This window comes from Haemaphysalis longicornis, unplaced genomic scaffold, assembly GCF_048455015.1.
Source record: "Haemaphysalis longicornis isolate Haplotype H1 unplaced genomic scaffold, Haemaphysalis longicornis Haplotype H1 scaffold_12, whole genome shotgun sequence".
Taxonomy (NCBI): domain Eukaryota; kingdom Metazoa; phylum Arthropoda; class Arachnida; order Ixodida; family Ixodidae; genus Haemaphysalis; species Haemaphysalis longicornis.
This window is the reverse complement of record NW_027526225.1, coordinates 83,811,930-83,827,493: the sequence shown is the minus strand read 5'-3', so window position 1 is coordinate 83,827,493 and position 15,564 is coordinate 83,811,930. Positions and strand designations below refer to the sequence as shown.

The following is a 15,564-nucleotide window of genomic DNA, read 5'->3' as shown; positions in this document are numbered from 1 at the left end:
CGGAGGGCGTGTACCCAAAAGCGTCCTGAGGTTCCCTCTCTAAATGGTTACAGCTACATAAGTTTTGTATGGCATGTTTATTATAAAAAAATAGTGCAATGTTAAATCCTCACATAATAACTAAAGAGAAATTTACGTTGTACCAGGTCTTGTGTTTCAATATAGGTGAAAAAGCATAGCGACAACTGAATTGGATGCGCAGTAACCTGCTCTGCGAGCGTGCCCATAGAACATGGAATAAGTGTTCCTTAGACAGGTACTGCGATGTATATGAATGATGATGATAAATTCTTTTATTAGGAAGGGGAGGACCGAAGGTCGCTGGAGGGGGAAGAGGGGGAATAGGGAGGGAGGTAGACGCCCACTAAATCATGCTCGCCAGGCCACTGGCAACGCCAAACTGGGCTAAGGTCACCAGGTGTTGAGGATTTTCGAGAATGTCCCTATGTAATGCTTCTATATCTGAATTTTGAAAAACATTATGGTCCAGTCTATGAATATCAAAAGCGGAGCAGTGCAGAACAAGATGGACCATGTTTGCTTCACACACAGTGTGACAAAAGGTACATGTGCATGAATACGAAGTAATATTTCACTTCTTTTGAAACTACTTTGCCAATTTAATAATATAGTTAACTGAGTAACACTCTTCGATTTTTAATTATGAGATGATCAAATCACCCCCTGGGTAGGCTGGATGGATTGCCATAAGCAACCAAAACGCCATATCAAAAGGCTGTGTTTTTGAGTATTGCATGCACAGAAGACGTGAAGGATCCGAAACAATGTAATAGTGGCTGTATTTAATGCTGGTGAAATCTGGTGAAATTTGGGCCAGGAGATGGTGTCGATGGGTATTTTCAATCTGGCAACGCTGCGCTGCAGCTGCCCGAGCAACAGCGGCGCCGGTGCGCGAGACAGCGCGAGAGAAGCCGCGGGGCTCGCGTACGAGTCGTAGCATAGCGGAAATGTCGTGACAGCGTTCTGAAGACCACAGAAGAGCGGTTATATGCCCCATGCACAGGGAGGAAGCGCAGCAAGAAGTGATTTTGCTTCGTGTTAGCAAAAGGTGAGACACTCGTTCGTGAAGCGTGAATTTAATCTGAACGATAGCGCGGTGTCGTGAGCTGTACAACTACGTGTACCGTGTTCGATGTCAACTTGTGCTATGCCGTGTCGAACATCAGTGCTTATCACGGCACGTTGCGTTTGTGCCCCGTCATATTTTCGTAACATGAATAAAGTGTTGAAGTGCGATTTCTGCTGCCGTCTTACTGTCCCAGCTGCGTACATACGCCTGCATGGAGGCGCGCCGGTCTCGGCGAGGCCTAGCGGGCGGCGCGGGGCTAGCGGGGCCGGCAGCGGAGCGGCGGGAAGAAGCGGGGGGAGGAAAGCATCAGCACCCCCCCCTCCCCCCCCCCCATTTTGCGCCTCCTCGCTGTGTTGCCATGACAATTAGTACGCCTCCAAGCTCAAGATGGCGGTGAGGTTGCTATGGCAATTACAACTCACTTTTGCCCGCCCAGGCTCGCCAGGGGAGGATTTGGCGCTCCGACCACAATTAGGCGGGACGCTGGGTTGAAGGCTAAGATGCCGCGGACTGGCAGCAGTTACGAGCTGCCCCAGTGCAGGCAGGTGTTGCTGGCGCGTAGTGTACCAGTGTACTGTACGATCATTTTCACCACTGGTCGCACTGGTCAGAAGCCCTGCGCTCCTGCAGTGGTCGTGTCGAGCTGTGCCGCTGCGGAGTTGTCGGCAATTTTTCTCGGTGTTGATGCGATGGCTGCCCTCCCCACGCTTGCTCAGGTAAGGCGGTTGTTGAACTGCTAGGCAATGCAACCCGGACCCGAGCCTCCCGTTATATTCGAGTGTAGCTAGTTTCCTCAGAGGGGGCGGAGTGTTGCTGTCAATACCGCCTGCTATGTTTTGCGAAATGGCTCGCTTCATTAGGGTTAATTGCCGTTATAAAATTACTTTGGACCATCATTTCTGGTTGTAGCATTCATTTTTAGCTTCCTTCAGGGCGCACAGCACGAACAGGCGCATTTATTGCGGCGTCCCGGTGCTCGCGGCGAACTTCTTCGCTGGGTGCGCGAGTTCAGGGAAGGGCCTGTGTCCGAGTGCTTTTGGAGTAGACTGTGCTGAGAACAGACGTGTTTGAAGGCTGTCCGGCGAACACGCGGTGCCACCAGTTTTTTTTTTTTTTTTTTTTTTTTTTCCCGCATGACCAGCGTTTCCTACGCATCGATGTGAGTGCACTGTTGTGATATAGCCTGTTCCTCTCCTTTAGTATTTTCTGCGCAACGTTGGCTTTCGAAAACCGGATGCTCAGCACTTTCGTATCCTCGGTGTTGGAGCCCACGTCCACGGCATAACTGGCCGGACGCTGAGGGCAGAAGTACGCGCGCGACAGCGCAGAGCGTGCGTTACTGTAGCGAAAAATTTCCATTTCTTGACAAGAAAAGTCTAAATTCTTGCAGACCTTGTCCCGCATTGTTCTAAAAACATCCCCGTCCATTTGCATATCCTTTCGCCGCTGGTTGTCTTTTTACGTGAATTTCTACATGTTCTGCTTCGGGCGCCCAGCGACACCCCTGTCAAGCTTATTGAGCACTTCCTGGACAGCGCGAAACTGCACCCTGCGTAGCAATTCTACGGGCATATAGAATACGAGGTGGCTTTGGAGTAGTTCTTTTGGGCAGTAGAAAATGAGAAATAAGAGCTCTACAACCTCACACCGCAGGGGCCTTGCTTCGCATGAAGCAGAGTTGGTAGCTTGTGCTGTGCAGGAAATGCAAGATATCCCGGATAACCCGGATATTCTGGCCTACCGAAAGCCCTACAACCTCGCACCGGAATATCCTGTGCAGGATATCCTGAATATCCCGGCCTGCCGGGCAGTTCCGGGGTAGGCATCATTCACTCAGCCGTTTTTCACCCCCGTCACGTCACTGTTACATCACCGTCTTCCGTCATGCATGACGGTTTCTCAGGTGATTTCTCGCCAAAAACGTTGCGACGGCGACAGGAAGCCCAGCTGTATGTTTCCGTTCCGTCAACGCAACAGGACCAGGCCAGCGGTAAACCAGCTAGTCAAAAAACAAATTGTTACGGCTAAATTTAGTGAAAAGTGAGCACACGTAAAAATCTAAGCCATTTTCTTTACTTTTCAGATTAAGCACGCTCAATTCGAGGCTAAAGTGATCACTAGGCAGATGACCCTGTACTCCGACGGAGAGCTCCAGTACGAGCGCTACTCCGTCAGGTCTCCGTCGCAGTTTTTTGACGTGGCGGTGTCATGACAGAGAAGGTGATGGCTGTGTGAATGAGGGCGCAATCTGCATTTCACGTTTTGTACCAAACCGCATGTTTAGATTTCAACAGTGAAGATCAGCTCTTACTTAAACTCCCATTTAAAATGGCATTAAACAGTTTGATGTCAGATAATGAGAAGCTTGTGGATTCGAACTGCAAGGGGACGCCATGTATACCCCTGTCGCACGGGCACTTTCAGTTGTGATTGAGTTGATCCGTATCGAGCTCAATCCAGATCGGGTACTGCTACGTGGCAGTTTCAGTTGCGATTGTGCCTGATCTTGCTTGAACTCAATCCTGGTTCCCCAAGCGTGACTGAGGTTTCCAAGCGCGATTGAATGAAAGCGGTGATACCCTTGTCCCCTCTGAGTAATGGCACAGCAGTTGACAACTTCAGCTAACGCCACAAATTGTGTCAAATAACTTTACCCAAATAAGCGTGCAGTGACATTTAGTATAGGTTACGTATACGTACGACCGCGCAAAGTACCAGACGCCTGCCGTGAAGTACATTTTTTGGCGCCGTCTGGCGTGTGAGTGCAAATGGTGCAATTTCTCAGTCGGGATTGAAACGTGCCGTGTAGCAGCGGCGGTGAGTCGAGTGCGCTCAAAAGTCAATCGCGCTTCATTCCGGATTGAAGGTGCCCGTGTGACAGGGGTATTATCGAATTATTGAAGGTTCAAAACTACCAAAGACCAAGAGCAACAACAGTACACGGCGATAGGGAAGCAGTACAACATGCCAATGATGTATTCCTTGAAAAACTCCATAATTGCCTCCTGCCTTTTCCCTATAAGGCGATGGCGAGCACTTTTTGCTCGAAGTAGTGTGAATAGGGCGGAAGGCCTCCTTGTCGCCTTTTTCAAAGCTAAGCAAGAGATGGCTGGTATTCCATCCGACCCGGACATTCGAGCGTACGGCCACACTAGTGCTGTGTCCTCCTCCTCTTCGTTGGCACTGACAGCGACAGGTTTTTGCATTTCTGACCTAAGAAATGGTGTCCTCATCTGGCAGCGCATCACAAAGCACCGCACTTGCGTTCTCGATGACGTAATCTGCAAAGAAGTCCTCGAAAGCATCCTCCATACAGGTTTTAATTGGTTTTACCTAATTTTACCGTTCATCTCCTTTTCTCCCCCGTTCCAGAAATGATGCAGTGTTGCACGTAGGCAGCGGGAGTGTTAGGGGTGTAGCCCCTTAGGGGCTGGGGCTGTTGGCGTCTCCTGTTGTCGTAATCGTCGTCTGATGTAGTCGCAGTACTAAAACACTGAGAAACTCATTTACGCCTCGCGCTAGAATGTTAGGCGTACTAAAAGAACACCGGGACACTCATTTACATCTCGCGCTGGAGCGCTTCATAACGCGCATTTTAAAAAAAAACACCAGGACATTCATTTACGCCTCGCGCTAGAGAGCTTCGTGCTTCAAAGACAAGAGACTTTTACCCCAAAGCTGTACACCTCTAGCCCCCAACGGTGTCATCTCCATTGGCAAAAATGCCAGGGTATCAAGAATACACTTATACACTTCATGGTTCGCCCCTCACCAAGTTTTATGTTAGTGGAGATTGCCCAGGATTTTTTTTTGTAGCCGTTCCCCAGACCACCGGCGCAGGGGCGCATAGTTCGAATTATCCGTGGCGGAGCCCACTCACGTTCGAATTAACAGACTTTTTTTATACTTGGACTTTTACGGGAGCTTGGCTGGACCAAATCGTACAGCGCGAATTATCCATAAATTCCAATTATTGAAGTTCGAATTAACGAGCTTTCACTGTATTGAACCCAACCAAAGCGGGGAAAAAAATTGAAGTTTCTAAAACTACGTTGGATGTACCCAGATCTCAGAGGCTAGGTATGTTGGATGCAGCCAGTAAATGTCACAACCGGTCCATCGGACGCACCCGGTATCTCAAGCAGTCTTGGAGGGGCTCCACGCTTGCAGTCCATTCTAGAACCTGCGATGAGAACCCGTGTCCACTCACTGACTAGCCAGATTCATAATAAACAGAAAAGAAATAATAAACAGAAACTTTGACTAGTCAGTGCAGAAGCAGTTGGGCTGGTTGGGTAGAACGAAGCCAGTCTGCTCTCACCATGAGCTGTAAGTGGATGGCGAACGCGGGGAGTGCATCTCTAACATTCAGAATACATCGGCAGGTGCGTACAACCTTTTTAGGCTCCCAGAACCGGGTGCAAGTCCGGTGTACCTTCAGAAGAAGTGAAAAAGGAAAGGTAAATTTAAGCAGCAGTACGACAACTACAAAAACATTCCCCGCATTTCAACACAATGTTGGTGAAATAACAAATTTGTGAAAAAGAGAAAAAAATCTGAGTGTATGTATTGACTTCCAATCCTATTTGGGGTTAAAGGAACCATGAAGGCAAAACGCAAGTTTGGTTCATTGAAAAGACTGCATTGACTTTGAAACAACGGTGCTAATTGTAATGCGTTCTTCAAGCAAATTATCTAGTTACCGTAAAGTCTTGAAAGAATGCCCACCCAAAGTACAGAAATGTCAAGTGAAAAATACAGGATGGGCGATCTTTTGGGTCAGGTGCGAAAAACTACAAAAAAGTGGCCACGCCGTCAACCAAAACTATGGAGATATCAAGAAAAAATACCAAATGAGTAAGTTTATGGTCGAGTGGAAAGGACAAATAAGTGGCCGCATCAACACATGATTAGATGATTCGCATTTATTTTGTGCACTCATCGGTGCTAAAGCCATCAATTTTAGGGGGTGGGCGATCTTTGGGGTGTTTTAGTAAATTAAATATCACCCTTAAAGGGGGGTGGGTGATCTTTGGGGTGTTTTAGCAAATTAAATATTTCACCCCTAAAATGGGGTGGGCGGTCTTTGGGGTGTTTTAGTAAATTAAATATTTCACCCCTAAAGGGGGGTGGGCGATGTTTGGGGTGTTTTAGTAAACTAAATATTTCACCCCTAAAGGGGGCTGGGCGATCTTTCGGCGGTGGGCATTTGCTCAGAACTTTACGGTTATAGGGAAAACAGACAAAGCAAGGGCAATTTACCAGCCACGTTGTCTGCATTGCAGGGACATGTTTATGCAATGGAGCTTCCTCCAGTAGCGATCTGTGCATGTGCACATGTGCGCTGCCGGTCTGGCATTTTGTGAGGGTGCCCCGGTCAATATAAACAGTCGGGCTGTTCACTTTGCTGTTCGGAGAGCAGCTACGACTTTATAGTACTGCACTTTTTATCCTAGCTTTTTGTCAACCCACGGTGAGTTCGTACGCACACACACACTCATAAAAAGCTTACAAATAAAAGAAGCAAATGGATTTGCAAAGTTGAAAAAAAATAATAAAGAAGGTAAAGAAAACGGTGCTCACCCACTGTAGATTAGTCTTGGAATGGGTACCTGCTTCCACGAATTTTATGTGAAGGGATCTAGTGCACAGTTTTTTTGTCAGCGAGGTCTTTGAACTTTCCTGCCCTGACTGTTCAACTTAATTCACCAATGCGGCCCTAGAAGGACCGGTACAGGAAAAAGGTAATTTGTAAGCTGCTTGCTAAAGCCATAGCCAAGAAAGAAACGTTACTGTGTGATTGTAGTGACACCTGGAGTTTCGTTCGATCGTACCACTTGGGTGCTGATGGCAGTTAAAGGGGGACACTGTCCTTGAGGAAATTCTTTTGTTTTAGCTGATGTGCTTGATATTACGTGTATTTTAACATCCTGAGCACAAATATGAAGTCAGTTTTCTTCAAATGTTGTGTTAGTTCATTGTAGTGCTATAAGTTATGCCATTCCATTGCGAGCAATTTTTTTCATTATGTACTTATCAAATACACAAATACCTTCATCCATTTGTGCTCTAGAAGGACCAGGGAGTGCAACTATACCACAGCAGTAATTTTAACATTGCTTCTGCAATTGCTGTAAACTTATGAAATGTCAAATCATCAATTACCAATGTCATCGTAAAATGACCTGCATAACAAATTGTGCTAGCAAAAAGGAATTCTATATTTTGGTGGTTTTATTGCCCTGTTCGGTTCCTAAGCTCTCGAATACAGCAAAAATGACTGAAATCTGACCGGTACATCCCACGATATTGTACCCGACAGTTGACCTCATGGGAAAGAATTGTTCCCGAGAAAATAAGGCATCAAGTTTGGAAACATGGGTGAAAATGGTCATTTACGCAACTGCAAAGGGCGAAAGCTTTGTAAATACTTAGGATACAGCTATGATATTTTGCACGCACATTGCTTGGGACCTGTGGACTACGAAAAAAATTAATACGCACAATCAATTTTTTTGGCAAATTTTCGGTCCTCAAGACCAGTGTCCCCCCTTAACACACGCACATGTTTTTACACCACCCGTGCAGAAGCTATGGCATGGTCTAATACCAATTGTGCGTGCCAGTTGGTGACATTCTTCATCTTTCCTCAAGTAGGTAATGGGCAAAAATATGCCCCAGGCCAGCCCACCTACCACTACTGCAGTAAGGGACTTAGTGCGTCCGCATAAGCTGTTACTGTTGCGACAGGGGAAGAAGCATAGTCATCTGACAATTTTGTTTTTTCTTCCATTTTGCCTTGTGTCCAACCACCTGCTTCGTTTGAGGCTGTGGAAGAGCTATGACGGTGTAATGTTCCTTGCTGTTTCAGATTGCCGGAAGCCACACCACAGCGTATGAAGCCTTCTATCAGCAGGTATGATTTTAAGTCTTGCACACCGAACATCATTGTTAAAGGAGCTGTGAAGACAAAACACATATTTGGTTCATTCAAAAGATTGCCTCGTTAGAATCATACTGACACCACTTTTGACGTAAACTTCGCTCAAATAAGCTATATAATTAAGGAAAACAAGGAATGGCCATGCGACCCACTCGTTCATTTCCCGCCACAGAACCTATGATGTCATACCAGACAGCTCTGCGATAGGTGGAGGCCGGCAAAAGCAAATGCGAATTGGGCAGAGCTTATAAGCTTGCCGAACGAGCTATTTGCGCCTAAATGTAATGCATATCCATTTTACAGCAGTAAGAATGGTGCGGTAAACAGCAAAAGTTACGAAAATACATGTAAACATAGAAGTACCGATGTGCACTGCTGTTGGTACTGGGCGCCCTATGCTTGTTTTAGCTGCACAGCAGTCCGACGCTTTGGAGTTGTCTTATAAGACGCTGGCTGATTGGCGTAAGTGACGTTGCCTTACGTGACCCTGTTTGTCAAGCATACCCCCTGTTTCACGAAGCGATTACTTTCTACCGTAACAAAAACAAGCCAGGTGTAAATACGGTCAAAAACAAAGGAACGGCGGAGTGTATAGTATGCTAGCGCCATCTGGGAGGTTTGACGGCAAGCAAGGCTGCAGAGCCAAATTGTGCAGTGGAAGCTCTTTAGTATACACGCAGTTTTGACTTTATTGTAGACGTTACCAAAACACACGATTTGGCAGGAGAATGAAAACTTTATCCTAAATTGATTGATTTCTCAGTGAATATGGCATCATTTGCTGCAGCGCAAGCGCTGGGGACACTATAAAACACGAAATCTTTCGAATAAAACAAACTTGTGTTTTGTCGTCATGGCTCCTTTAAATGAACAAGAAATCCCGCTTCGGGGTCCATATTTTGTGTAACCGACACGCCATCTGCTTCAGGGGGCACGGGTCATTACCATGTGGGTAGAGTGGAAGATCACCACATGTTGTGCTTCGGGAATGTCTGGCGAGTATTTTGTCCTCTTGCTGGCGAGTTCTCACTGCGACGATTGGCCACTTTGCAATGTCCCCCAAGAATAACAGAAATGAACAGAGAGGTCATGTAGAGCACGACCATGGCATCCCCAAGATGTTAGCTGTAAACAGAATTCATTGTTCAGAGCCCTCTTTTAGGGTTGAAGCCCCTTAGCGGCTGGGACTGTTGGCATCTCATGTCGCTGTTGTAAGCGTCGTCTCATGTAGTCACGGGACTAAAACACTGGGAAACTCGTTTACGCCTCGCGCTAGAGAGCTTCGTGCTTCAAAGACAAGAGACTTTTGCAGCAAAGCTGTATACCTGTACCCCCCCAACAGTTTCATCTCCGAGGGGGAAAACGCCAAGGCACCACGAATACACTTATACACTGCATGCTTCGCCCCTCACCAGGTTTCACGTTAGTGGAGATGGCTTGGGATTTTTTTGTATATTTGATTTTTTTTCTTTTGCCTCTTTTGCCGTTTTCCTCCCTGTTTTTGGAGCCTGTGAAATGAAACCCTGTGTTTGCCGCAGGTGGAGACACTTTGCGTATTTGAAGCAGCATGCAGTGCCTGATTTCGCCATGTGTGCAAGTTAACGGTGGTGGGCGTTTTGCCTACATTTAAAGCTTGCCGTGTTGCCCGTAACTCATTGAGTGTCGCCATGGTCGTTGGCAGGTTGATCCGGCGGGCATCAACCATGTTGGAGCCCTGGAGGCTGCCGCTTTCCTCAAGCGATCTGGGCTCGCAGACAGCGTCCTCAGCAAGGTACTGTGCACGGGGGAGAGGAGCCGTTTCAGTGCAGGTTCAGAGAAAACAAGTAAATGGCCTCGTTTTAGGATCAGCGATGGGCTGCTAGCTAGGTGGGATTCATGAGGGATCCAATTGCCCTGTTCCTGTCATCAGTGCAAGGGGTAGTCAGATTTTTTTTTTTATTTATTTAAATAAGTGCCCACAAACAGCATGATGCCTTCAGCGTGGTGCACAGAAGAAACAAGGGAAAGGATAGGAAAGGGCATCTCATTTCTGGTGTCGGCTTGGCGGTGTGTTGCAATGGTACTAGCGTGCAAGTTAAATTGCAGAATTGCGCGGGTGTTATTGAAGGCAGTGGCAACGACGTCTCCAGTGCCTCGCACGGTGCCAGGTACAGTTGACAGGCCTAGGTGACATTCAAGCAAGGTCATTGCAGTGGCATTGAGCATAAACTAGCTGTGCTCCTTTCGTGTGAACCAGGAGAGTGGGCTGTGTGCGGGCACTCTTCACCAGTACCCAGACTAGGAAAGCCCTCATTCTGATTGGCCCTCGCTTGGTAGGGGGCATGGCCAGCTCCCACTTGGACAAAGAAAAAGCTGCTACTGTTGTCTTTTCTTTTTTTTTTCTTTTTTCGATGGCTGTTGTTCAGTTAGAGACTGAGCAGATGTTTGCTGACGTAAGGAGGGGTGCAGAATTTTAGTGGGATGTTTCTTTTTTCACAGATCACGCTAGCTTTCACCAGTGTGGGTGTTCTAATTGGTGTCAGTTTTTAAGTATGCTTCCGTTCCCTTAATCCTTGCTTATCATGTTTCCGATACAGGCAATGAAGAAGTGAGGAGCATTTTGTCGGAACGTGTGTATTCGTGCAATATCCCTATGCAGTGCACCAGCATGTCGTTTTCAAGTCGGTGGGAACTGAGTTTCTCGCAAGGGGAATCTTTTAGAACGAGCAGAGTACCCAAGTGTAAGGGGACGTACCGTACTAAGGTTGTTGTCTCAATGTGTGTGCATGTCATTCCGGCCGTGAATGTGGGGAAAGCAGGGTTTGGGTAACGCTAATTCTGTACTGCTGGATGTGCATCCCTGTCAGCTTGCAGGGCGCATAAATGCAGGGCGCATCAATTACTCGGTGTTCGCATTGGGAGCATATGCTGTTAGCGTGAAAGCGCTATGTTGAATATCCAGCATCCCAGAGGTGGCACACAACTAGGCAGACGGTGATGATTTCAAAGTTGGGTGAAAAAACATTAAGTAATCTTCTCCGTGTGTTTGAAGTGACAGCATTGTCTTACGTTGTTGCTGGTTTTTTTTTTTTTTTTTTTCCTTTATATAACCTAGTGCAACTAAAAGTCCTCAGGTGTTAGTTGTTGCTAGCATTTGTCCTTTTATTTATTCTTGTCATCGCACTGTTTCTTTTTCATCAGAATGAACACTCGTGCTTTTGCATTCATTGCATCATATGTGGTGCTTAGGTGTCCTCCGTAATTTGTGGATTTCACACATCATTGGCATGGGGCGAATGCGTTGAGAAAGTAGCTGTCGTTGGATTAGTATCAAAGGTGACACTAGTTGCACATAAATTTTTACAAATTCAGTGCAATTAAGGAGAAAACTAATTGCACATAAATTTTTACAAATTCAGTGCAATTAAGGAGAAAACTACCTAAGTCATTTGTAGTGCACTTTCAATGTTAGCTGATTGGGCCCTCATGATTGCTTTGCACACCTAACAATATTGTATGGGGCAGATATTCAGCAAGAGGCCGGAAAGAGTACTTTTTTAACCTTTCACTTACGCTACCTCTGAGTAACTTGGCCGCTGAAAGCCTGTACTCATTTTGCTGCATACCGTATTTTCTCGCATGCAGCCTGCTCCAAAAATGCAAAAATTTCAGTGGCAAAGTAGGGGTGTGGATAATACGCGGGTTTTTTCCTTTAGTGCGGCTTCACGGCAATGCGCGTTGTGCCGTGTAGCTCTTACGCAATAGCACTAAGCCCTCCATGGCAGCGATTGTGCAAAACGTACAAGGACAATGAAGAAAAAAACAAGGACGAGCGCACTCTAACAGCTGAATTAGAAAATTGTGACTTTCGCCTTGCAGTCAGTGTATTCCACTTGCTAAATGTATGCTTTTTCTGTCTACATAGTACGCGATGTGTTGCTTGAGCAGTAGCTTTGGTGCAGCCTTTCCTGTACCAAATGTGCGGGCAATACACGAGGATTTTTTTTTTCTTTTCCGGCAGGCTGAAAGTGGGGGTGCGGCTTATATGCAGGGGCTGGTTATACACGCGAAAATACGGCATTCTCCTCATGGGCAATACCTTATTTGGCCAGCCATGTTAGCACTGAGTAACAACACGTTCTATTTTATGTTTGGCAAGTGCTGTCGACAAAGTTGAACCAGATTGGAGATGGTGAGCATGAATCTCGGTGACACAGTGGCAGAGTTGTGAATGGTGACTAACGAGGCCAGCAGCTAAGTCACAGAAATCCTTGAGAGAAAGTCGGTTTCCGGGCACTGTTTATTGCAAACCAGCTCCTAAGTGAGAAGTGGCCAGGTGTGCTTGGAGTGGCGTTGTTTGCGCCGCTGACTGTGGTGGTGGCCTCCTCCTCCCTGCGCTGTGCTGCAGATCTGGGACCTGGCGGACGCGGGTGGGCGGGGCTTCCTGGACAAGCGGGGCTTCTTTGTGGCCCTGAAGCTGGTGGCCCTGGTGCAGAGCGGCAAGACCCCTCCCTGGCGCAGCTCGCACTCCCCGTGCCCCCGCCCAGCATGGTACGAGCAGGCAGGCTCCGCTGGCTGCTTTGGGCAGCACCTTTCACGAACATCGGCATTCTTCCGGGAAGAACTGCGTCTATAGTCTGTGAACGTGGCATTTTCGTGCACACAACTACTTTTCGCTCTCGCATTGCTTATAAAATGCCGCCGAGTCTCGGGCGTAAGTGGTTATTGGGTATTGACGAACACTTGAGGCAGTACTATCACAAGCAACAAAAACGCCCTGTGCTGCTGCTTGCTCAATTTAAACACTTTCTAATGAGACCCAGATAGCCACTGTGTTGCGGTTCTCACTCGTCTAAAGCAAGTTTAAACTTTAAGATACTGAAACCAACCGGTCGGAAAGTTGCAATTTTGTGAAAACATAACATTGAAAGCTAAATTACTGAAAAAGGCGAGCGCCGCTGCCGAGCGATCATATCAAATGCTTTTGACAGCCAGCGCGGCTGGAGAGCATCTTTCACTGACATGAAGGACCCAACCAATCGGAGGCGTCAAGGTGGCATGTGTGTTGCGAGATAACCACCATTTTGACCGATGAATTTATGTTTTATTTGTTATCATGAGGGGAACCATATAATACCACCTCTAACTCAGTTTCTGCAACGCATTTCACCTTTCCTTTAAGACCAGAAGCTCCAGAAGCAATTGGCACTGTTCACAGGTCGTACAAACAATCGCAGAAATAGGTGTGGGAATATTTTCAGCATTTGAGTATTGATGAGAATATGGTGCTTCATCGCACATTACGCACAAGGAAGAAGCCAAAACAGAATTGTAGTAAAGACAACCCACATATCCACAGTTTCAGCAGATTTCGGAGTGGGTGAAACTGGGTTTAATTTTTTTTCTTTTGACATGGGACGTGGGTGGGTCAGCCTACATTCGTGTAAATACGATAGTCTTAAATTTCTTGCTTAGAGACAAGTGTGCATTGCAACCCGTGGGGAGGGCAGAGTTGTGACCTTTTAATCAAGAGCTGTGAAACATCTCGTTCCGCAGATGGACCAAATTCGAGCCAACAGTGTGGACTGGTCGGTGAAGGTAAGCTGCCCGCTAGGTGAGACGTTGAAGTGGCGGGGTTGGTGGTTATGGCCAGAAGCTAAGGCAGTGGTTTTCTCTCCTGTGGAATCAGCCCCTGGAGCAGACCAAGTATGTGGAGATGTTCAACTCGCTGGGACCTGTCAGCGGCAAGCTGCCCGGCAGCAAGGTGAAACCGGTAGGTCCGCCCCTCCTCCTCCTCCTCCTCCTCCTCCTCTTCTCCTTCTCCTCTTCTCCTCCTTCTTCTTCTCCTCTTCTGCTCCTTCTTCTCCTTCGTCTCCTCCTCTTTCTTTCTTTGCCTCTTGTTCTTTTTCTCCTCTGGAGTGTTCTTCTCCTTCTTATTCTTTCTTTCTTTGCCTCTTGTTCTTATTCTCCTCTGGAGTGTGTAATGGGGCCTCTCCTCGCAGGTGATGCTCAACTCCAAGCTCCCCGTGGACGTGCTGGGAAAGGTGAGTCTGGCTTCCGCTCACTCTGACTGCCCTCTTGCAGATCCCGCCCCTCCAACCATTGCTTAGATGATTAGCCCCCAGGAGGGCCAGGGAAGAAGCCTCGTAGTATTTGGAGGCAGCTTTCTGTTGAACGGTGGCATGGACCCCGTGTTCGTTTGTGCATTAGCAAGTTGGCTTACCTGTATCTGTCTCTGGCCCAGATCTGGGACCTGAGCGATGTGGACCAGGACGGTGCCTTGAGCGAAGAGGAGTTCATTGTGGTGAGTCCCCGACGTCTGCTCTTGTGCCGCCACTGCAGGGTTCAAGAAAAACCGGAATTGCGCACACGTGATAGATCTGGTCTCAGGATAATGAATGGCAGCTTACTATTGTCCCTGAAAAAGAAAGTGTATGACAGCTGCATCTTCCCAGTACTCACCTACGGGTCAGAAACTTGGAGGCTCACTAAGAGGGTTCAACTTAAATTGAGGACGACCCAGCGAGCAATGGAATGGAAGATGACTGGTGTAACATTAAGGGACAAGAGAGCTGAGGGGATCAGGGAACAAACGCATGTCAAGGACACATTAGTAGAAATTAAGAAGAAATGGGCGTGTGCAGGGCATGTAATGCAAAGGCAAGATAACCGTTGGTCATAAAGGGCAACAGGGTGGATCTCTAGAGAAGGCAAGCATGGCAGGGGGCAGCAGAAAGCTAGGTGGGCAGATGAGATCAAGAAGTGTGCGGGGATAAATTGGTCACAGTTGGCACAGGACCGGGATAATTGGAGATCTATAGCCGAGGCTTTTGCCTCGCAGTGGGCGTAGATAGGCTGGTGATGATAATAGGTCCGGGCAGCCAAACAGAAATGGAAAAAACCACAGGCCTAGTGGGAAGCTTCGTCAGCTGCAAGGTGTCAGTGCTCATCTCTGTATGCAAATGGATGGGCATGCCTGGAGTGGCAGTCTGCAAATGGAGGGTCTCTAGTGTACATCAGTCATCACCAGTGATGGATGCTGAAATGGCAGGGCAGGGGGATAAAGGGGCGAGAAGGGAGTGTTGTCACGAGGGAAAGCCCACCCCACTTCCCGGTTGTTGCAGGCGATGCACCTGGTGTACAAGGCCCTGGACAACTGCCCAATTCCGAGCGTGCTGCCCCCTGGGCTGGTGCCGCGCTCCAGGCCCCTGCCGGACTCTGGCCGCAGCACGCCGTCCTCGGTGGGCCTGCCCGACACGGTGAGAAAGCCCCCCTCCCCCTCGGACACCTGTTTGAGGGAGCAGGAGGAACGTGTGTGGGGCAACCTTGTAGGGGACGCACTCCAACTTGGACAAATGACATGCAGAGGTATCGAACACCGACTGAATGCGTGATGTTAGGTGACTTTTCCGAGGGCAAAGAAGAAGAGTGGGGAAGGGGAAACCAATGTTGTCGGGACTTAGACCTGGCTTACCAGCCGGCTAGCCTGATTCAGCTCCCCCTCCTTGCCTGGGGGATGGCTGGGGTGGCCGCCACGCTCTCTTAACGCGTG

The 15,564-nt window shown here is 47.9% G+C and overlaps 1 pseudogene across 1 annotated transcript in view; it reads left to right on the top strand.

Annotated features, from left to right (window-relative positions):
• Positions 1–1,641: 1,641 nt before the first annotated feature.
• Positions 1,642–15,564, top strand: part of LOC144162902 (uncharacterized) — a 37,054-nt pseudogene continuing 23,131 nt past the window's right edge. Inside the window, exons 1-9 of the transcript XR_013320792.1 lie at positions 1,642–1,806; positions 7,962–8,006; positions 9,715–9,804; positions 12,421–12,563; positions 13,569–13,610; positions 13,702–13,785; positions 14,015–14,056; positions 14,257–14,316; positions 15,137–15,271. The product of XR_013320792.1 is annotated as an uncharacterized LOC144162902 (transcript). The remainder of the gene's footprint in view (positions 1,807–7,961; positions 8,007–9,714; positions 9,805–12,420; positions 12,564–13,568; positions 13,611–13,701; positions 13,786–14,014; positions 14,057–14,256; positions 14,317–15,136; positions 15,272–15,564) is intronic.